Source organism: Rhipicephalus microplus, chromosome X, assembly GCF_043290135.1.
Source record: "Rhipicephalus microplus isolate Deutch F79 chromosome X, USDA_Rmic, whole genome shotgun sequence".
Taxonomy (NCBI): domain Eukaryota; kingdom Metazoa; phylum Arthropoda; class Arachnida; order Ixodida; family Ixodidae; genus Rhipicephalus; species Rhipicephalus microplus.
Window position 1 is genome coordinate 425,137,886 of NC_134710.1, and position 22,194 is coordinate 425,160,079.

At 44.4% G+C, this 22,194-nt stretch overlaps 1 protein-coding gene across 3 annotated transcripts in view; it reads right to left on the reverse strand.

Annotated features, from left to right (window-relative positions):
* LOC119160932 (uncharacterized) overlaps positions 1 to 7,810 on the reverse strand; it is a 45,206-nt gene extending 37,396 nt beyond the window's left edge. The window contains exon 1 of one of the 3 annotated variants that reach the window (XM_075880405.1): positions 7,671 to 7,810. The gene's annotated coding sequence lies outside the window, so the exon portion shown is untranslated. Of the gene's footprint in view, positions 1 to 6,780; positions 7,644 to 7,670 lie in introns of those variants that run through there. The other 2 variants (XM_075880407.1, XM_075880406.1) reach the window with 2 other exon arrangements.
* Between the last annotated feature and the right edge of the window lie 14,384 nt (positions 7,811 to 22,194).

The following is a 22,194-nucleotide window of genomic DNA, read 5'->3' on the forward strand; positions in this document are numbered from 1 at the left end:
CTGGATTCCCACTCCTAAGCCTGGTGTGAAGAAAATAATCGTTCGTTTTGTAAAAAGAACAAAACGTGACGACATACTGGCGAAATGTAGAAAGAAGAGGCTCGATAGTTCTATGCTTGGGGATGACAAAAAAACGCCCATTTTTGTAAATGAGCATTTGACGCAGAAGGGCAAGGCATTGATTGCTTGCAGCGGCAATACAAAAAAAGAAAGAAGCCGCATGGAAATTTGTCTGGACATCCGGTGGCAAAATCCTTGCACGCAAAGATGAAGGATCACGAGCAATACACAATGCGGATGAGACAAGCCTGGCTAAAATTAGAAATTAGATGTGACTTATGTCATAACAAGTTAAAAAACATTCCACTATGACTGATCTTGTAAATAACCAAAAGTATTACAGTGTTGAAGACTTTAATAGGGCATTTCAATCCGGAAAAAGCTTGTTTAAAGCATTGCATATAAATTGTAGAAGCATAAAAAGAAAGGTTGACGACATTGCTAATTTTATATGGTCTATAGCTATTGGATTTGATGTGCTAGTTTTCTCCGAGACATGGATTACTTATAAAGAAGATGCGCCGTTCTTTCCAGGCTATAGTCATGAACTTCTCTGTCGTAACCAGCAAAAAGGTGGAGGTCTTGCTATTTATTTTAAGGATACGCTTTCGAGTGAACTGCTTGATAAGTATACTGTTATGAACGATGATGTTGAATGCATTACAATGTGTGTTGGCCCATTCATAGTAATTGGCGTATATAGGCCACCACATGGCCACAAAAAAAAATTTATTGAGTATCTTAATGTTGTGTTATCCACTGTTCGCGGGAATACTCCTTGCATAGTTATGGGTGACATAAACATTGACCTCTGTTCCAATGATCCTTATGCAAAAGATTTTGAAACGCTCTTACTTACATATGGAAGTACAAATTTTATACGTTCACCTACTAGGATTACATCAAGTGCTACGCTCCTTAATATATGCGCCTCAAATTTAAGCTCACAGAATATAAAATTCGGGGTATTTGCGTATGACATAAGTGATCATATGCCCATTTTCTTTCTTGCACCAGTTACTTCTCAAATTGGTCAGAAAACAGAGACATCTTTCCACCGAATTAAAAACAGCAAAACTCGGGAACATTTTTTTCAGCTAGTTCAGAACATAGATTGGACCACTGTTTATAGACAAAAAAATCCTGATGATGCTTATTACACATTCATGACGTTATTGAGTACTAGCTATGATGCGGCATTTCCACTTCAGAAGCGCTCACGTGGCAGAAATAAGAAATGCAGAAAGCCTTGGATAAATCGTGATCTTTACCGGCGCATAAAAATAAAGAATAAATTGTATCATGATTTCATCCGTTCGCGGAACACAGACGCCTTAGCTGAGTACAAGAAATATAGAAACGTTTTAAATTCAGAAATACGGAAGGCTAAACAGAACTACTATGAAAAATTATTTGAAAGCGTTTACAATGACCAGAAGAAGCTATGGGAGGTCATAAATGGGCTTACGAACAGAAAAAAGGGTTGTAATAGGACACAGGACCTAACAATTAATGGTCAGATTTTCAGTGGTGAAAGGTTGGCCAATGTCATGAATGAACATTTCATAAATGCGGGTTCCTTCATATTAACGGATGAAAAGCGAGATAATGCTCCAACTCCTGATAAATCTCCTTTGCCGTATTCTATTTTTCTCGCACCCACAGATCCGGTTGAAGTAGAAAGATTAATCAGAAAACTTAAAAACAATGTTGCATCAGGGATTGATGAGATAGGTTCTGTTGAGTTAAAAATGGTGTCACCATTGATATCTAATGTCTTGGCCTATATTATCAACCTCACCCTCACTAACGGTGTATTTCCAGAGCAGCTAAAAGTAGCAAAAGTCACTGCAGTACATAAAGGTGGTGATATCAATACTTTAGCGAACTATCGACCTATATCTGTGCTTCCAACAATATCAAAAATATTTGAAGGGGTTATTTATGATAGACTTGCATCCTTTTTTGATAAGCACCAAATAATAACAAAAAGTCAGTATGGTTTTCAAAAAAATAAATCAACAGAGCAAGCTCTACCGTATATCAAAGATAAGATAATCGAAAATATGGAAAACAAAAAATATACTCTTGGGCTCTTCCTCGATCTTCAAAAGGCATTTGACTCCATACAATTCAAATCATTGATTCATAAATTATCAAGTTATGGGGTGCGTGGAGTTGCACTACAACTGTTTAAAAATTACCTAGAAGATCGTTATCAATATGTAAAACTGAATAACACTATTTCTGCAAAGATAAAGTTGAACCAAGGAGTCCCCCAAGGGTCTATACTGGGGCCATTATTGTTCCTTGTCTATATAAATGATATTGTCGATATACCTCATTCTCCTGAACTTATAATGTACGCTGACGATACGAATGTTTTCTTTACATCAGACAATCTATTATCACTTGAGGTCAGTGTAAATAATTATCTAAGCAATCTTTCAAATTGGTTAAGGCAAAATGGACTGCGCTTGAATGCAAAAAAAAACAACCTATATGATATTCCGACCTATAAACAAACCTATTAGTAACATAGCTGTAAAATTCGAAGGAAATTGCATCGCACATGTTAGGGAACAAAAGTTTCTTGGTGTATGGTTTCAGGAGGAATTAAACTGGAATACACATGTAAATCATCTTATCACCGCATTAGCGCGAATAGTTGGTTGTTTTTTTAGAACAATGCACTTAATCCCATTGAGGTTAAAAATAAGTATGTACTACGCACTCTTCCATTCTAAAGTAAGTTATGGGATGTTAGTCTGGGGAACGACATCACAAGGGAATTACCATAAGTTAATAACTATACAAAAGAAAATATTGCGCTGCTTTGAAAATTACAGGGGGAATCTACAAGACTTGCGCACTGCTCCACTATTCATTAAACATTCCATACTCAGAATTGATCAATTATATCATTTTAAATTACTTCAGTTAATACAAAAGACTAAGCTATATGAAGAAAGTTGCACCGAAAGACCACACTACAGTATGCGAAAACAAAAGAAACGAGCTCCTAGAACAAGAACCAAGTATGGAAAACAAAGTATTGCTTACCAGGTACCTCAGGTTTTAAATACCCTTGCAGATCAATTGAACTTTAGGGCTAGTAGTGCGACTTTCAAGAAACAAATAAAGAACTTATTCATAACCACCGGTCTACACTACCGAAACTACGTAATGGAGTCTCATGCCTCTGTAAATGCTTAAATTGTTCATCAACTTCTAGGTCAATTATACGAGTGTATACAGCGGAATTCATTGTATCCGCATGCATTTTGTGTCTGTTTTCGATGTAGTTTCATTGATATTGTTTTGTTGTGAACTATAACGAGAGTGACCTCTAATTCTTAAAATGTGTTATGTGAACTTCTTATGCTATTTATGTTTGAATTTTGTGTTTACAATTTCAGGTTGCTTGAAACCAATGTATTGAATATATATTGTTTAAGCTTTGCACTGTCACGAACTGCGGAGGGACAAGGGCCTTTGTCAGGCTGTTCGCCTTTAGCCCTTTGCCCCTGCAGTGAGCTCTGTATCCGGCTTACTGTAAATAAAAATCCTACTACTACTACTACTACTACTACTACTTCTTTACAGGTCTCATCTTGGATGCTGTAGTTCTTTCAAACCACTGCCTTGGATGCCAAACAGGGCCCAAACCTGGAGATGCAGCATACGAAAGCTGGCAGAAACACCACATTTGCCAGAAAAACACAGACGCAAAATCGGGAAGCATGGAAGTGGAGGCAGGCTTGACTCTCTTTGGGCGGTCTGTATCCAAGCATGGCCTGCGGTACACCCCTCTTGTGTCCGACGGAGACAGCCGTACCTTCGCTGCCCTCACAGAAGAGAATGTGTACGGGCTAGTGCCAATTGTAAAAGAAGAATGTCTGAAGCATGTTCAGAAAAAGATTGGAAGTGCTCTTCGAAACATTGTGCAGAAAAGTGATAAGCCACTGAGTGGGAAGGGGAAGCTGACTAAAGCCCTCATTGAAAAGCTGACAGGATATTATGGTTGGGCCCTGAGAAACAATTCAACTGATCTAACAGCCATGCAGCGTGCAGAGATGGCAACATATCACCACGTCACATCGACTGACCAGGACCCTCACCATGAACTTTGCCCAGAGGGGGCTCAATCGTGGTGCCGCCATAGAGCTGCAGAGGCAAAGCGTGAGCCACAGCCAAAACATAAACACAGCCTACCGGACTATGTCGCTGCAGCTACGCTGCCCATCTACGAAAGACTGTCACAAAAGTCGCTTCTTCAGCGCTGCCTGGGAGCGAAGACGCAAAATCCATCAGAATCATTCCACTCCATTCTGTGGTCTCTGATGCCGAAGGAACAACACTCATCCTTGATCGCGGTAGAAACAGCACTGCATGAAGCAGTGCTGCGCTACAATGCCGGCTGCTGCAAAGCAACCCAAGTGATATCGGACTCCATTGGACTTCAACCAGGTCATCTGGCCATCCAGCGAGCTCGTGAAAAAGACGCTTTACGCCTAAAAAAGAATTCTAAAAGACACCTTGGCCATCCAGCGAGCTCGTGAAAAAGACGCTTTACGCCTAAAAAGGAATTCTAAAAGACACCAAGAGAAGATGGAGGCCAGGCAAAAGAAGAAAAGAGTGCACCAGGACACTTCTAGCTACTGTGCTGGAGCTTTTTGAAGAAAACACGTGTTTTGAACTTTCTCGGCCTGTTTTCTCGGAACGGATTTTTTTACTAGTTGTGGTGCTGAGGAAAGCAAGAACTCGAAAACCGTTCATCAGATTTGTGTGCCGTTTTTTTTTATTCTGTTCCTGAATGACCTTGCAAGGGCGTAACAAGCTCCTTTTTTTGAAAATTGGTGCTGTTAATTTATAATAAACAATTAATTTTTGATGAATCTGGTCATTACAGGTTACATCAAATTCAAAGTTGCGTGAAAATTTTTGGGGGGGAAATTAAAAAAAAACGGCTTTGTAGCGCCCTGGGATAGCTATCAAGGAATGACCACAATGAATTTCAGCTTTCTACTATGTCCTGGGATTTCTCACGACTCTTCCTCAGGCACCCATGTCAAGCACCCAGTTAAACCTCAATAACTCTGGAACTAAGAAATACAGCTTCGTGAAACTTAGCAGTTGTGCTAGTTTTATTGTAGTGAACAACCCCTGAAAGTTTCGTCCAGATATCTTAAAAAATAAAAAAGTTCGGTCTCCAGGGTAGCCTCCCCCCTTAAAACGCCCAAAATGTTCTTCCCGAGGTTTTAACTAGCCTATACATGTTTGTATACGTGTTTGTACATGCGTGATCGTAGATGTAAACACATGCAACATCAAGAAACATAGGGGGAAGGGTTTGAACCCCCTACTTCGAAATGAAATGCTGGAACATGTGCATTTTGCGAGTGCATGATCGACGCTCGCTGTTTTAATTAACGGAATGAACCGCACCTTGCAGACGTTGGGGGCGCGTTCTCTTGCTGTGTGCAATTAAGAGATCGTGACTCAGTATTAGGGACGACGGGGAAAACTGAATAGAGTCGCAGCAGGCGGTGCGCTGCCCCCCCTCCCTTTTTTTTCACAGCTGATCGTGCCGCGTCGACCGCGTGCCACGACGGGGACGATACACTTCCCCTAGTTGTGTCAGCGCAAGACATATCGTTGGGACTCGTGTAATGTGACGAATAAACGTCCCAAGGCTGGCTAATCGGGGTACGTCAGATATGCTTCTGCTATATACGCCTGGAAGGCTGCTTTATCGACGCAGTTGGAGCGAATTAAGCGCGACTCGCGCCTACCTGTAATTAGGACCCCGCCTACGAGAGTCACCGTCACTTGCAGGGCCCCACCCACAATAAGCACAAACGACCGAAACTCCAAATAACGAATGCTTATGTGGGGTCCCATTTACAGGTACACGCGAGTCGCACTTAATTCGCTCCAACTGCGTCGATAAAGCAGCCTTCCAGGCGTATATAGCTGTAGCATATCCGACGTACACGAGTCCGAACGATATAGCTTGTGCTGACACAGCTACGCGTCCCCGTCGTGGCACGCGGTCGACGCGGCATGATTAGCTATGAAAAAAAAAAGGGGGAGAGGGGGGGGGGGGCAGCGCACCGCCTGCTGCGACTCTATTGTTTTCCCTGTCGTCCCTAATACTGAGCCACAATCTCTGAATTGCACAGTTGCGCGCACAGCAAGAGAACGCGCGATTCATTGCGTTAATTACGTCGCACACACTCGCGGACAAGTTCATTGCACTCGCGAAATGCACGGCGGACCACGCGTCGTTGATTCCCTAACTCTGAGACACGATCTCTTAATTGCACAGCAGCGCACACAGCAAGAGAACGCACCCCAACGTCTGCAAGGCGCGGTTCATTCTGTTAATTAAAACGGCGAGCGTCGATCATGTACTTGCAAAATGCACAGCGGACGACACCACACCCTCACGGAGAAGCCACTACTAAGGGGGCAAATTTCTTTGCCAAAATTGGTAGCAGTCTGGCAACAACCACCCCAAAGTCTGGCAACTGACTTATGCAACGCCAAACAGAACCTTGCCGGAGCCACGGTCCTAACAATTCTTTTAAGCAACCGAGTACAATAAAGGTTTTTAGTTTGACGTTTTTACGCTCCGCTTAGCAGCTAAGCGGTGCGCATGCGCCCTCCACTAAGGCCTTAAGCGGGTTACCGAAGCGGGGAATACGGTCCGCTTACGAGCAGCCTAAGCGGAGCGCGGTGCGTTGCTGCCGTTTTTGCAAGCGGAAGGGGGACAACGCGCGCGCCCTCTCGTGCGTGCAGCAACTTTGCTCATTTCAAGATGGCTGCCTCCGGAGATGGCGCGCTTTCCGCGAGTGCTTGCATGGTTATAAACAATTTCAACGGTGAAAAATAAAAACGCCGCCACCAGACACGCGTCAAAGGCGCAAACAACATACAGAGAATGCTTGCAATGGATCTGGAACGGAACCTTGTTGGCTTTTGAGTGGTTACTATCAAGTCAGAGCTTGCTTCTTTGTAAAAAAAAAAAAAAATAGACGGTTAGTACATTGAAAGTGGATTTTTAAATACTTCGTGAAAAGATAATCTATACGTCATTGTATTGTATACGTGAAAAAAATGTTTCTTATTTTGTTTATCGACAATGAAAACGACCACAGGGCGCTGCAACTGTGAAAGGTCCGCTACGCTGCCGGCAACGAATAACGAAGAAAAATCAGCCGCCGCTCCGCTGCGGTTTCGCGGGTGCTCCCGGAGCGGGGCGGACAACAAAAACGTCAAACTAAAAACCTCTAATAATACTAACAGAACTGCCCATGCAAAGGTGCGTTTGTGGAATGTCGAACAAAGGCAAATGAAACAATGTTTTGTAGCGCGAGCTCGCGCTACAAAGCACGCTTTCAAATGCATCACCAACAAACCGACATTGCAACTCGATGAACAAAGGCGTGCGCGGAACGCGACAGATAACCAACGCATCATTTTGGTTGTCTGACCGTTAATCGCTTATATGCTGAGGACAATGAGCCGTATTATTCGAATGAAAAATGTTTTACACACCAAGCCCTACATCCACACACGGCTCTCGACGCAAACGAGAAACTTACCAAGGGACTGCAAGCACTACGCACAACCACTTACTCCAACGGGTGCACACGGAGTAATGAAGGAAAAGCAAGGCACAGAACACCTACCAGTACAGCCACTGTACTACCAGTGTAAAAGGCGCGAAAATAGCAACGTTGCCAGATGAACAGAAGCTGTGAGACTAAACGTAGACTAAGACAAAAAAAAACTTTGAAACCTAAAAATGCCAGTTAAAAATACTAAAAAAATCAATTATACAAAAAAATAAAACGAAAAAAGTTTATTTTGAAAGTTTTGTTACTAAATGACCCTCAGTTTCAGGTGACTGCTGAGTAGAGGTGTGCACCGAGACTTCGGCGCGTTGCCGCCAAAAGTTTTCACTTCACCACCAACGCCAACCGATCGGCGCGCCGCCGCCAGTGTATTTTTTTTTTCGGGCGTGTCAATTTTTTACGATTGAATTTTTTTAACCTGGCTTTCTTTGGCAGTTAATTCTGCCACCAGTAAATTGTGAGTCCTTTCTTAATTCTGCCCTCTTGTAAACGCATCGCAATTCATTCGTCTGCCGGTTTCTTTGGCAGTTCATTCTGTCACCAGTAAATTGTGGGTCCTTTCTTAATTCTGCCCTCTTGTAAACGCATCGCAATTGATTCATCTGCTGGTTGCAGTTAAATAACTGGATGAGAAAAACATCTTCAGTACTTCTATTAATATAGGAAGGTAGTGTTGGTTGAGTGTACTAGGAATGTTGAGTGGCGTGACCGTGCCTCGCCGCCTATTCCCTTCCGCGGTGCCCACAGCGGCGGCGCTGCAGTCGATCAGTACTGAAAGAACCACGCGCCGCGTGCAGGAACTGCTGTGCGCTTCGGCTCCTCCGTCGCGGTTTCTTGATGCAGATTTCTCCGCACCTGCCCATCATTCATGTATAGCGCATGATGCATTAGCCCTTAGAGTATGACACGCCCATCTCCTGAATTGGAGCTCCATAAAAGTTGTTGCGAGAGATATAATTCAGAAAGGGTGTGTCTTATACTGATTTCTTCTCTCCTAACTCTTTCTTCGTTGGTTAGGGGTCTACAATATTCAGAATAACTGAGCTGATTTATGCTCAGTTATTCTCAAAATGCTGTGCTCAAAAAGCTGTGAGATTAAAAAACAAATACTGTGACACACGCACGCAGAACCAGAGAGCTACAAGAAAAGAGGGGAGAGGAAAGGAATCTGAACCCCCTACACCATGAAATGTTTTGCTAATTTAACTTTTTAGGGTATACTAAAATAGTTACAGGCATTCACAGCGACCACCAATTGCCAAAGCTAGGCGTTCTGCTGCACACCACACGCGCCCCCCAAAAAATAAAAGAAATTCTGGGTAGCCCTGCGTCACTAGTTTATAGCTGGCAAAGCGGAACATAGCGTGTCTTTACAAATGCGCACTGTAGATTTCACATTTTCAAGTATGAGGTCGCAAAACTAGTTCGAGTCTAACGTAGTCGGACGAGAAAAGCACCGCCTAAAAATAGTAACTGTGCTAAGGGCATAAAATATAGCCCCGCCGCGGTGGTCTAGTGGCTAAGGTACTCGGCTGCTGACCCGCAGGTCGCGGGTTCGATTCCCGGCTGTGGCGGCTGCATTTCCGATTGAGGCGGAAATGTTGTAGGCCCGTGTACTCAGATTTGGGTGCACGTTAAAGAACCCCAGGTGGTCGAAATTTCCGGACCCCTCCACTACGGCGTCTCTCATAATCATATAGTGGTTTTGGGACGTTAAACCCCACATATCAATCAATCACTCGTAATACGTTTACGTGCTACGTGACGCCAAACATGCGCATAAAACAGTGTTTCACACTCGTCGCTTGGCTTATAGATGGCGCTGACTGACACTCCTACTTCTAAATTCACATATAAACCAAAAAAAAAGTGGAAGGAGGGAAGGCCGCTGTGGTAGTTTAGTGGTTAGAGCATCGAACGCGTTATTCGACGGTCGTAGGTTCAATTCCTGCTCATCGCTGGTTATTTTTTCATCCGCTTTTCTTTCTTCTTATTTACATTCCATTGGTTCTAATAACTTCCCCTGTACATTCCTAGGCATTACTGTCTGTTAGATCTCATTATTATTGTGTCAAAACACGGAAAAACTAGCTCTCAGGTATACACTTCTATATACACCAAGTCTGCCAGTACGAGACCCTCGTTTAATGAAATAAGGGAAAGAAGTGTATACTCCTAAGGGCTCGTTTTATATATATATATATATATATATATATATATATATATATATATATATATATATAGAGAGAGAGAGAGAGAGAGAGAGAGAGAGAGAAGTGTATACCTAAGGGCTCGTTTTTCTGTGTTTTTACACAATATTCATCATCATCATCAGCCTGACTACGTCCACTGCAGGACAAAGGCCTCTCCCCTGTTCCGCCAGTTAACCCGGTCCTGTGCTTGCTGCTGCCAATTTATACCCGCAAACTTCTTAATCTCGTCTGGCCACCTAACCTTCTGTCTCCCCCTAACCCGCTTCCCTTCTCTGGGAATCCAGTTAGTACCCTTAATTACCAGCGGTTATCCTGTCTACGCGCTACATGCCCGGCCCATGTCCATTTCCTTTTCTTTATTTCAACTATGATATCCTTAACCCCCGTTTGTCCCCTAATCCACTCTGCTCGCTTCTTGTCTCTTCAGGTTACACCTACCATTTTTCTTTCCATTGCTCGCTGTGTCGTCCTCAATTTAAGCTGAACCCTCTTTGTAAGTCTCAAGGTTTCTGCTCCGTAGCTAAGTACCGGCAAGATACAGCTGTTATATACCTTCCTCTTGATGGATAGTGGCAATCTACCTGTCATAATTTGAGAGTGCTTGCCGAATGTGCTCCACCCCATTCTTATTCTTCTAGTTACTTCAATCTCGTGGTTAGGCTCTGCGGTTATTACCTGCCCTAAGTAGACATAGTCTTTTATAAATTCAAGTGCACTATTACCTATCTCGAAGCGCTGCTCCTTTCCGAGGTTGTTGTACATTACTTTCGTTTTCTGCAGATTAATGTTAAGACCCACCTTTCTGCACTCCTTGTCTAACTCCGTAATCATGAGTTGCAATTCGTCCCCTGAGTTACTCAGCAATGCAATGTCATCGGCAAAGCGCAGGTTACTAAGGTATTCCCCATTAACTCTTATCCCTAACTGTTCCCATTCTAGGCTTCTGAAAACCTCCTGTAAGCACGCGGTAAATAGCATTGGGGAGATGTGTCCCCCTGCCTTACACCCTTCTTGATTGGTATTCTGTTGCTTTCTTTATGAATCACTATGGTAGCAGTTGATCCCCTGTAGATTTCTTCCAGAATGTTTAAAGATACTTCATCTACGCCCTGATTCCGCAGTGTCTGCATGACGGCTGATATTTCTACTGAATCAAACGCCTTCTCGTAATCTATGAAGGCTATGTATAGTGGTTGGTTATACTCTGAGCACACAATATTAATGAGATTGTCACGGACGGCTATTTTCGGCGACACCGCGTCACGGCAATTAACTGGCGCCGTACTTCCCGACGGACCGTCAGAAACGGCGGCACATGAAAGGGAACCGATAAGTGCAAAATTGGGGTGCTCTCCTTAGAACGTCGCCGCCGACAGTTAATCCTTTTGTAACCGTGGCGACGTCTGCAAGGTCGTAGAAGGCCGCGGTATACCCCGTACAAGGATTAGACTACAAGACGCCCGGCTGAGAGCTAAGTGGTTGACCGTTCCCACGGAGAAAAGCGTGGGAAACGCTCTGGTGACCAAGCCGTATGACAACAACCCGACAGGTTGTCACTCTCGCTAGTTGCGGGCCCTCTCCCTATTAAAAAGGGGTGGGGTCAAAATATTTTTGGGGCGGAGTTTCCCCTCAATTAAACGCGCATGATTGGACCCAGGTAGAGGTCTCTTGTCCCCAAGGAAGAGAGCGAGGAGACACGAGGGGGATTTAAGCGCAGGATTTTGCCCTGCTAGGCAGACTAGTCGCTGACCAAGATGGTGTAGAAACAGATCAACAAGCATCTCTTCTAGAAGTTTTTAGTGTGGCTCTGTATCGGCTGGCCACCTAAACTTAGCCGTTCGTCTAGTTGTGACGCGATATTAACGTCTGCAACGTAGACATCGGGACTTCGCCTCGAGTTAGCTCAACCTGCTCGAAGTCACCTGCAAGCACTAGCCTCCCGGAGCCACCAGCGTTGCAACACCGCCGACATCGCAGTCGTGCCAGAACTCTCTTCGACTTCTCGCTTCCGATCGTCGGGGACACAACGCTGCCGGTCATCACACGTATGCCTTCACCTGTTTATATCTTCGAACTTTCTCCTCCGTCGTTGCATTCTTGTTAGTTTGTGTAGTTTGTAATAGTTCTCTCTCGTAAGCTGATTTATTGTTTCTGTTATATATTTCTTTAATTGTATCAAGTGTCGTTGTATTTTGTTAGTTGTATAGAAGTGTTGTATTAGATCCCGTGTGCTGCCATATCACTAGAGTAAAGTTTGTTTTGTTTTCCCACGTCTGTGATCTCTTCACTGTCTCTGCTTGCGTGCGGAACGAACCAACCTGCTGTCATTCCCGTCGCCGACTTCGCGCTGGCGACGCTAGAGTGGCAGCTTGTAACAGAGATCTAACAGACAGTAATGCCAAGGAGTGTATACCTAAGAGCTCGTTTTTCCGTGTTTTGACACAATATTAATGAGATCTAACAGAAAGTAATTTCAAGGAATCTACAAGGGAAGTTATTAGGCCAAATTGTAATGTAAATACGAAGAAAGGTGGGTGAAAAGTTAACTTGGCATTCACATATAAACCCTATAAAGTGGCTGGGTGGATAGCTGTCGTGGTAGCTCAGCGGTAGAGCATCGAACGCGTCATTCGAAGGTGGCAGGTTCGCATCCTGCCCGTGGCAAGTTATCTTTTCACCCACTTTTCTTCATATTTACATTGCAATTTGGTCTAATATCTTCCTCTATACTTTCCTTGGCATTATTGCCTGCTAGATCTCATATATATATATATATATATATATATATATATATATATATATATATATATATATATATATATATATATATATATATATATATAAGAGAGAGAGAAGTGTATACCTAAGGGCTCGTATTTCCGTGTTTTAACACAATATAAATGAGATATAACAGACAGTAATGCCAAGGAATGTACAGGGGAAGTTATTAGAACCAAATGGAATGTAAATAAGAAGAAAGAAAAGTGGATGAAAAAATTACCAGCTGTGAGCAGGAAACGAACCCACGACCTTCGAATAACGCGTTCGATGCTTTAACCACTGAGCTATCACATATATATAGGCAGGCATGGTGGTTGAGTGGCCGTAGCGTTGCATATAGTCCAGTAGATCCTCCGTGAGCGGTCACAACGTGGTTTATTTCGACGTTTCGGCCTAGAGTCTGGCCTTCATCAGGATGAACGCCAGACTCTAGGCCGATGGTGAAGGCCAGACTCTAGGCCGAAACGTCGAAATAAACCACGTTGTGACCGCTCACGGAGGATCTACTAGACTATATATATATATATTAGGTGATTAGTTTCTTTCTTCCAGCTACCGTAATAAAAGTAATAAACTTTGAGAATAGTGCAGTATAGGAAACAAAAAAATGAAATATTTATTTTTTCCTAACAATTTCGGCTGGTGGACCAGCCTTCTTCGGAGGATCTAAGCGAAATGATGCAAGTTCCCGTCGCAGAGGGCCACCCTCACAGTTTGAAGACCCCCAAAACGAAAAAAAAAATAAAGAAAAAACAGAAAAAACCGAGACAAACCGGCGGACGAGGCAGCAACTGACAACAACAAGAAGAAGGAGAGGAAGAAGAAAGGAGCGACGGAGAGCCGCTGGAAGCAGGCGGGTAATCCCTTCATTGGTGGTGGTGGTTGTTGGTCATCTCGCCGCTCGCGCCGACCACCCCAGCTTTGTCGAACGGCAATCGTGGTCTAGGCACCTCCGAGTGGCCATATCTGGACATCTGTTACTGATGTGAGCGTCGGCGGCTCATCACTCAGAGACGCACAGCGCGGTGGTTCGACGTCCGTAATCGGCGGAAGCTCGGCAATGTGGCTTTTACCCGTGCACGAAGACGCCACGTGTCGCATCTCTGCGTGGACCCGAAGGACAGCGGTGCTCCGTAGAGTGATTTCAGCCACGCAGCGCCCAGCACATAAACACAGTAGGGCGTCTTGTCGCTGCTCCTTATCTCCACAAAATGAGGCGGCTGCCTTTCTTCCGTTCTGGCGGCCGCGGCAAAAGGGTGGCCCGCCAAATGCAACAATCTATATATCAATGAGATCTAACAGACAAGAATACCAAGGGAAGTATTGGGGAAGTTATTAGACCAAACGGTAATGTAAATGTGTAGCAAGAAAGGTGGGTGAAAAGACAACTTGCTGTGGTCAGGAACCGAACCTGCGACCTTCGAATAACGCCCAAAGAAGTGGCTGAGGGGATAGCTGCCGTGGTAGCTCAGTGGTAAAGCATCGAAAGCGTTATTTTTACCTTTGACGGGCGCATCTCCTCTCCCCCGGCTTATCGGCGGGCCTTTCTGTATATCGCGCTTCCCGCGTTTGTTTCTTACGCGCGTGCGCGATACGAGTACTTGTACTTCTTGTACTTAAACATCTACTTAAATCTTGCACTTAAACATAACAACTTTGAATTCGACCAAAAACATTACCTACAAGTAAACGGAACTTCCATGGGAACCAAAATGGCCCCAAATTACGCAAATATTTTTATGGCCTCTTTGCAGATTCCTTTCCTCGAAAATTCTCCATTCAAACCGATATTCTACTGACGCTTCCTCGATTATATATTCTTCGTGTGAGCTGATGGAGAACATAATCTTTCCAAATTCATTTGCGATTTCAACTCCCTGCATCCTTCGATAACATTCACGCACACGTATTCGCAGAAGAGTGTTCACTTCTTGGATGTCACGGTATCACTCAGTGGCACCACCATATCTACTTCCTTGTATAAAAAAAAAAACAATTGACCGCCAACAGTATCTGCGTTTCCATAGCAGCCACCCCCATTACTGCAAAGCAGGTATTCCTTACTCTCAAGCCCACAGATACAGAAGAATTTGCTCTGAAATCACGCAATTTGACACCCACGCACAGGAATTGAGAACAGCCTTCTTGCGCCAAAAGTACCCCGAAAAAATAATTGACAATGCAATTGAGCACGCTCGCTTTTTGGACAGAGAATCAACAATGGAAGAAAAAGGCGGAAATATAGATATAACTTCAGGGGCAAATTATATCCTCACATACTCCGCCGCCGCCCCTCGGATGAATTGTATACTAACCCGCCACTTCAACATACTTAAACAGAGTAGTCGCCTCTCTGCCATTTTTCAGACTCCGGCCAAGGTGGTTTACTGAAGAAATAAAAACCTGAGAGACTTACTGGTCAGGGCGAAAACACACAAATCCGACCACCATCAGGGCTGTAGACCATGCGGGAAACCTCGCTGCAGGGTGTGCACACACATGGTGACCACAGATACGGCCGAAGCCTCCTGTTCAGACTATGTGTACAAAATTAAAGACGACCTTAACTGTGACTCAGCCAAAGTGGTATACAAAATTCGCTGTGAGGTGTGCAAACAGGAATATATTGGACACACGGAAACCACGTTCCGTTTGCGTTTCAAAAACCACAGGGCACACGTAAAGGGCCTCCCCAATTTCCCATTCTCCAAACATATCAACCTTCCTGGACACTCTTTCGAAAGCGTAAGTGTCATACTCCTACAATCCGGCTTCCAGAACACACGGGAGCACGAACAACGGGAGTCATATTTCATAAATAAATTCAGATCACTTACCCACGTAATCAACGAGATTCCTGGGCGACTACGCGCCTCCGCGAAGTTTCGTGAAACACAGAAAGTGAATTACTCAATTAATTTATTTATACAGACGTGAAGTCGCACACATAGGATATATAGCGCATGAAAATAAACGAATTTGATGCTACGTGCAACAACCGACATGTGTTAGTTTTATTTTTATTTTAGGTACTTTATTATTATTATTATTATTATTATTATTATTATTATTATTTCATTATTTTTCATTATCTTTGTTTACGTTCTGGTTTGTTCATCCTTTAAAGAATATCCACTCATTCATTTTGAGTATGACTCGTTGTACACTTTTACTTGCGAGAGAGGGCAGATGGGGGAGAGGGCACATTAGCTTTCCATCTTGGTCTATATTTTGCTAGAACTGGAGCGGGTCGTATGCTTCTTTTGTGTGTGTGTGGCCCGATGCCACGAGACAGCCGCCGAACCACGTGAATTTTAACTCGATATCCATGTGTGGGTTGCGAGTAAGCGGAAATATGTTTCACTTTTTCCATTTTCCTCGGTCGCCTCCGCTGGCGGCACGTCTTATCTACCCTTAGGCACAGCGCCGTGCTCCCGACCGGGTTGCAGATATTAGGTGCCTTTTCTCATCTTCTAACCACCACCACCACCAATGCAGGGATTATGTTGTTGTTAGTGGTTCATGAGGAAAAGGAAGAAGGCACCTAATTTCTGTCTGCCTGTAGGCGACACGGCGCTGTGCCTCAGGGATTACCCGCCCGCATCCGGCGGCTCTCCGTCGCTCCTTTCTTCTTCCTCTCTTTCTTCTTGTTGTTGTCTGTTGCTACCTCGTTCGCCGGTTTGTCTCGTTTTTTTTTCTTTTTTTCTTTATTTTTTTTTTTGTTTTGGTGGTCTTTAAACTGTGAGGGTGGCCCTCTGCAACACGAGCTTGTATCATTTCGCTTAGACCCTGCGAAGAAGGCTGGTCCACCAGACGAAACTGTTAGGATTAAATAAATATTGTATTGTTTTGTTTCCTATACTGCACTATTCTCGAAGTATATATATATATATATATATATATATATATATATATATATATATATATATATATATATATATATATATATATATATATATATATATATATAGGCAGGCATGGTGGTTGAGTGGCCGTAGCGTTGCATATAGTCTAGTAGATCCTCCGTGAGCGGTCACAACGTGGTTTATTTCGCCGTTTCGGCCTAGAGTCTGGCCTTCATCAGGAATAAAGATACAGTTTGTCGGTGCTCAGCTTTATACAATCTCAAATCAGAGGGCAAGGTAAGAGGGAAAGAAAAAAAAGAAAAGAAAAAAAGAAAAAAAAGAAAAGAAAAAAAGGACAGAAAAAAAGGAGAAAAATAATATACGGTGAACGCCCCTCGGGTGCCCCCCTTCCACTTTTCCCTCCACTCCCCCCCCCCATCTCTCTCTCCCCCCCCTTCACCTTTCTGTCCTTTTTTTCTTTTCTTTTTTTTTCTTTTTTCTTTTCTTTTTTTTTCTTTCCCTCTTACCTTGCCCTCTGATTTGAGATTGTATAAAGCTGAGCACCGACAAACTGTATCTTTATTCCTGATGAAGGCCAGACTCTAGGCCGAAACGTCGAAATAAACCACGTTGTGACCGCTCACGGAGGATCTACTAGACTATATATATATATATATATATATATATATATATATATATATATATATATATATATATATATATATATATATATATATATATATATATATATATATATATATATATATATATATATGCACGCGTAATCCATAAGCGGGCAAGGAATTCGCATTGCGCCCGCTTACCAGCCTCTGCCGCAATACGCAGCACCCCTCTTTCTTCGACGAAATGTTGACGGGGCTACGAGTAGTTAAAGGCTTACAACTTCCTAAAAAAGCTCTTTTTTTTTTTTTCACCAAACCGCCAGAGCCAGGAGGCGCCGTCTGGTCGGGAAGAATGCGTTAGTGAAAGGAAGCATACACAGACCACTGACATCAGAAAGGTGAAGGGGAGAAAGGGGAGAGAGATGAAGGGGGATGTGGAAGGAAGAGTGGAAGGGTGGCGCCCGAGGGGAGTCCACCTTATATTCTTTTTCACTTTTTTTCTTTTTCCTTTTTCTTTTCTTTTCCTTTTCTTCTTTTTTTCTGACTTTTTCCTTTCCCTCTGATTTGAGATTGTATAAAGCTGAGCACCAGCAAACTGTACCTGTAATCCTGATGAAGGCCAGACTCTTGGCCGAAACGTCGAAATAAACCACGTTGTGACCGCTCACGGAGGATCTATATTAGGCCAATTGCAATGTAAATGAGAAAAAAGAAAAGTGGGTGAAAAGATAACTTGCCGTGGGCAGGATCCGTACCTGCGACCTTCGAATAACGCGTTCGATGTTCTACCACTTGAGCTACCACGACAGCTATCCCCCCAGCCACTTTATTGAGTATCTATGTCAATTTAAACGTGGGAGTGTCAGTCAGCACCAGTAGTAGCCATGGCGGCGAGTGTGGCACACTCTTTATGAGCCTGTTTGGCGTCACGTAGCACGTGAACTTATTACTAACTGGCAGCTGACAACTACTCCCTCGTATACAACCTAAAGGCACCACGTCTGCCAGTACGGGACCCTCGTTAATGAATAAGGGGAACAAGTGTATACTTAAGGGCTCGTTTTTCGTGCTCACACAATATTATAATGAGATCTAACAGACAATAATGCAAGGAAGGTATATGGGAAGGTATTAGGCCAATTGTAATGTAAATGAGAGGCGTGAGATTTCTGACATACGCTGATGATGTAACTTTATGATCTGTGCATAAAGTCGTCTCAAGACAAGCATAACAGCTTCAGAAAGCCCTTCATGTTCTTCAGAGCTACGCTCGGAACGCAGGGTTAGACATGTTCGCCCAAAAACATAGGTAGGCACTTTGAGAGACTACTCACTCATACTCATTCACCACAATTTTTTCAGCCTTCACCCTCCCTCACGTTCATACTCACGTCTACTCCCACTCATAAGCCCTCACTCACGTTCATACTCACACTCACTCCTACTCACTCACTTTCATATTCACTCCTTCTCACACTCAGAGTACTTACTCACGTTCATACTCACTCCTACTCACACTCATGGGTACTCACTCACATTCAAACTTACTTCTACTCACACTGAAAGTACTCATTCACGTTCATACTCACTCTTACTCATACTCATGAGTACTCACACACGTTCATACTCACTTATACTCATACTCAGAGTACCCACTCACGTTCATACTCACTCCTACTCACACTCATGAGTACTCCCTCACGTTCAAACTTACTTCTACTCACACTGAAAGTACTCATCCACGTTCATACTCACTCTTACTCATACTCATGAGTACTCACTCACATTCATACTCACTTATACTCATACTCAGAGTACTCACTCACGTTCATACTCACTCCTACTCACACTCATGAGTACTCCCTCACGTTCAAACTTACGCCAACTCACACTCTAGGCCCTCACTCACGTTCATACTCACGACTACTCACACTGATGAGTACTCACTCATTTCATACTCACGACTACTCACACTTGTGAATACTTACTCACGTTCATACTCACGCCAGCTAGCACTCATAGGCCCTCACTCACGTTCGTACTCACGACTACTCACACTCTTAGAGAAACACGGGCTGCTGGGCGAGTTGGTAATTCATTTTAACTGAGGTGCGCGAAAAATTGAAGTACAAAAGGAAGACAGCTCGAGACAGCGCGCCGTGTCCAGGTGTCTCCTTTTTGTACTTCAATTTTTCGTGCACCTCAATTAGGACTCATAGTTACTCACGTTACCTTCATACTCACGCCTGCTCAATATCATAGGCCCCCACTCACCTCCGCACTCACATAAGAATTCACCTTCATACTTACGCCTACCCATACTCAGGCGCACTCACGTACTTTTACATTACATACTCATCATCATCATAGCAGGACAAAAGCCTCTCCCCTGTTCTGCCAGTCAACTCGGTCCTTTGCTTCCTGTTGCCACTTCATACCCGCAAACTTCCTAATCTCATCTGCCCACCAAACGTTGTCTCCCCTTTTCCCGCTCTCCTTCTCTTGGAATCTACAAAATAACCGGCAGAAAACGAAAGTAATGAACAACAACCTCGAAAGAAAACAGTGCTTCGCGATAGGTGGCAGTGCACTTGAAGTTGGAAAAGGTATATACGTCTACTTAGGACAGGTAGTACCTGCGGATCCAAGCCACGAGACTGAAGTAACTAGAAGAATAAGAGTGGGGTGGAGAAGATTCGGCAAGCATTCTCAGCTCATGGCTGGTAGATTGTCACTATCCCCTCAAGACGAAGGGATATAACAGCTGCATCTTGCCGGTACTTCCCTACTGAGCAGAAACCTGGAGGCTTACTGTCACAAACGACTCCAATTTTCGGAGCATCCGCGGGCCCCACCTACCAAGGAAGGGCGCTTTTGTGTTGGGGGACGACATCCGGCGACTATAACGACCCAACGTGGCGCCGGCTTGCCTTCCCTGCACCGGTACCGGAAGGGGCACCGGCGATCTAAACAGGGAATATTACTCCCAGATGAGACGGGAGCACGTGTACGCCCCTGAGGCGGTTTGAACTGCATCGGAAGAGCAGTTGACGTACAACCAGCAACAAGTGCGGTCGTCGGTGTCGCGAGTCTCGCGTAGGCGGCGAGCACGGAGTGACCCGCGCAACGTATTGAGACGGCTGCAATTCCGGGCACCCTCGTCGTCTACCAAGCCGGCGAGACCTTCGGCGGCACCCGTCAACTCCCCTACGTGCACCAAGGGCTGGTTTGGTCCGTATGGAACTTTTTATTGTGACTTTTTTTGTTAAACCGTAAACTTGTTTTAACCAGCCTTTTTTTAAATATTTGTAGTGTGCGCTGCGTCGCACGCTCAAATTCAAAAGCGCCAGCATGATCATTCTGTAATTAATTTCTAGTGTCTCTCTCCTTTGATTTCCATCTTGTTGTTATTTTATTAGTGTTCCGCATATTTGTCTTTAGTCTGTATCTTTTGTAGTGTTTTTTTAGCATATTTTGTTACATAGCTGTTCCTTCCATCGCGCATCAGTGTTATTCCTCTCTGTTATTTTCGTTAACTCCTGCCTTTGCCCTTGTTTCAATTAAATGCTTGTTTATGTGTACTCATACTCCGTGTCTGCTCTATGAGTGCGTCGGTCAGGCCCACACATCACCACACGTGCAACCCCGCACGGGTCGACCAACCCGCAAATAAATTTGAAATGTGCCACTTCGAGGCCTTTCAGGCGTCGCAGGCCGAAGCGTAAAGTGGAAGCCTGCGAGTCTGCCGCACGTCGATGTTGGATCGGCGGGGCCTCACCCGAAGGGCGTGACATTATCTGGCGTCCGCGCGACAGGACTGGCCGACCACGTGGTGATGTCTGGGAGACTGACGTAACTCTGAGCGTTCAGTGTGTAGCCGGTCTGTTATTGCTTTGTTGGTTGACAACTGTGTATAGCAATGAACGACACGGTGTTTGACAGGCTTATTGAACAGGGCAAAGCCTTTGGCTTTGTAGGCAAGGAGTTATATAATTTCGTCGAAAAAGAACGAAATAGACTTAAAGAGGAGCGCGATGCCGAACGCATTAGGTACAGGCAACATCTGGAATTTTTGATGGAACAGGAGCGAGAAAATTCAAGGCTTAGAATTCAGAAGGAAAAAGAGCGCTTGGGACTGTGTGCTACGCAGGCGGACCCCTGCTCAGGCTCTGAAATTTCTAATAGCGCGACCGTCCATGCCCCGAACAAGTTGGCACAGTCGTACCATGAGTACGTTGAAAAACTGCGCCTGAAGATTCAAAGCAGGCGGCGCGAGTTTGAGGCTTTTGATGTAATGCATAAAAGATGCAAAGAGCCCGTAGGTGCCAAACCGCTGAGAGCCGGCCAAAATAGCAGTACTGATGAGGCGAACATCGGGTTCACGAGTGAACCTAAAAAGTTAGCTGCTGAAAGTCCCGTTGTGGCCACAAAGGCCACTGAAGGCCACAGTGATGGTGACGAGGCGCTGTGCCTGGAGAGTCTTGTTAATGCAGAAATGCCATCTGTAATGGACTTGGCACAGCCGCCCTGTTTGTGCGTCGCCATAGCAGCTAAATGTGAAGTTCGCAGTACCTCCGGCCCGGTAGGTGAGGACCCCTGTACAGAGAGCGGGGCACAGTCGGGTGCTGACGCGCACTGCGAGCTGGGCAATGTTGGGGCAAGTAGTTCTTCCAGGTGCGAGCGGCGCAGCCCCGAGGAAGACGCTTGCATTGCTCAGCCGTCAGTCAAGCTTCCCGCAAGTCAGGGTGTCCACAAGTTAACGAAAAATCCCGACTGTAGAGGCATTATAGCCGAAGAGAACAGCGAGACAAGTTCTGCTCTGCTAATGTTGCAAGTGGACTTCTCAAAAGTGAGCACTGGGCAACGTCCAAAAAGAAAAAGACGCCGCACAAGCAGAAGGAAAACCAAGGGTGCAAAGCAACCCGAAAAATCGCTAATTGCCAAACAGCAATCGAGGCAACGAAAGCTTCGTTTGCATTTTGTGGCATTCGCCAGTCGAGTGGGTTCCTATGCTTCAAACCGCCCGACA